General features: G+C 49.3%; 1 pseudogene; it reads right to left on the bottom strand.

The window, feature by feature from the left end:
* Window positions 1-1,237: 1,237 nt before the first annotated feature.
* LOC143999799 (5S ribosomal RNA) lies at window positions 1,238-1,356 on the bottom strand (annotated as a pseudogene).
* Between the last annotated feature and the right edge of the window lie 516 nt (window positions 1,357-1,872).

Genomic DNA, 1,872 nt, shown 5'->3' with positions numbered 1-1,872 from the left:
ATCACAAGAGGCGGTCTAGGAGGCGGGACATCGTTACAGCGGCTGCGCGGTGATTCAGATCTCTAACACACAGCATGGGAGGGAGGGGAAACTGACAGGGGTGTCGGGCGGATACATGTGCGACACCCAGCGGAACAGCCCCCCCCCCCTTTTTTTGGCTCCATTTTTGGGACTTTTTTTCTTAAGTGGGACATTCACTAGAGTATAAGCCGAGGGGGGGGGGGGGGATTTCAGCCAAAATAATGTGCTGAAAAATCTGGCTTATACTCGAGTATATACGGTAAGTTCCCGCTTTGGGATGAATTCGTCAATATTATTTTTGTGTGTGTGTGTCTTTTTTGGATAGAATGGAGATCGTTTTTCATTGCTGTTTAGAGCACTGGATTTCCATTTACTTATTGTTAGTGTATAACCTGATAGCAAATGAGGGAAAATGTCCAACCGCAGCGAAGACCATTTGTTATCCAATTGTGTAGTCCACCATAATTATAAGAAATCCTGTGCCACTGACACTCTCTTTTTGAAAATGATAGTTGACTTCAAGGGACTCAGTCCTTTCTGAGTCAATGACCTACAGCAAGTATGCTGATTATACCAAGTTCACTCTAACTGCATCGGCTGCGTGTTTGTTCTGCGGCTTAAAGTGGTTCTGCACCTAAAAAAAAAAATATTAAAAGCCAGCAGCTACTAATATTGCAGCTGTTGACTTTTAATAAAATCACACTTACCTGTCCCAGGGTCCAGCGATGTCTTTCCCCTTTAGAAAGATGGAAGGGAAAGTAAGGTGGAGCTGCCTGGAGTATTGTGAGGGCCCTGACCAATCCCTGACTTGGGTTGGCAGGGGGCAGGCCCCGTCAAATACTCTGGGTCAGCTCATCTGGGGAGGAGTTATTGAGGAGGAAGCTGGAGATGGAGTGTTAGGCTGTTGTGGCCTTTGAGGAAGCTCCTCAGTCTGGGGGGGGGGGTTGACCTTGGGCCTGGGCTTGAGTGCGGATGGGACCTTCCCAAAACCATGGATGTGTCCTGGCCTGGAGGCACTGGGAACAAAGAGGACAACGAGCAACAGGAACAGCCACAGCTGATGAATGACACAAAGCCTGAGAGTACTGGGATGGAGCAGTCTGGGATGGGCGAAGAGCCAGTCAGGAGGACTGTTGTGGCACAGGCAATGGAAAGGGGCATCTGCAGCCAGGAGGGCTGGTAGTGCCTGAAGAGGTGGTATTGGAAGCAGTAGGCTAGCCTACAACACCTGCTATCCACAGGCGGTCTCCCATCCAGGTACTAACCAGGCCCAACCCTGCTTAGCCTCCGAGATCAGACAAGATCGGGAGCTTTCAGGGTGATGTGGCCGTAGGCTTTTTTTTTGCCTACGGCACCTGATATCCGCAGGCGGCCTCCCATCCAGGTACTAACCTGGAAGCAGTAGCCACATGTAGGACAGTTGGCACTATGGACTACCATATTTTTGCTACACCATAGGGGCCCGAGGTCCCTGCCTGCAAAGGGCATTTGCTTTGGGCCTGGCAGAGCAAGTGTCAGGTCCCCATAACAGTGCTAACTGGTCCTGGGAGTGATAGTCTGCAAGCAAGTGCATGTGCTGGGGGTTGAGGAGAAGAGATTGTATATACTGAGGTGTGTATAGTTTAAGTCCCTACCAAGTTTTTTCAATCAAGTAGGTATCCCATATGTACCCATTCCCCATCCAAGTTCTATTCCCCTAATAAAACAAAAAAAAATTAAGTGTATGGATTGCTTCTTGACCTTGTGTGTCTGGAGATTTGTGTGCCTGGCTGTGCAGGGTGGGAGACTAAACACATTCACCAGCAGCCCCTACGGGGGGGTGGTAGAGATACATAATCATCTTTGGGATAA

This window comes from Lithobates pipiens, unplaced genomic scaffold, assembly GCF_037356315.1.
Source record: "Lithobates pipiens isolate NorthernLeopardFrog02 unplaced genomic scaffold, aLitPip1_a1.2 Scaffold_19, whole genome shotgun sequence".
NCBI classification, from domain to species: Eukaryota; Metazoa; Chordata; class Amphibia; order Anura; family Ranidae; genus Lithobates; species Lithobates pipiens.
The sequence above is the reverse complement of the archived record's forward strand: the minus strand, read 5'-3'. Positions and strand labels throughout refer to the sequence as shown.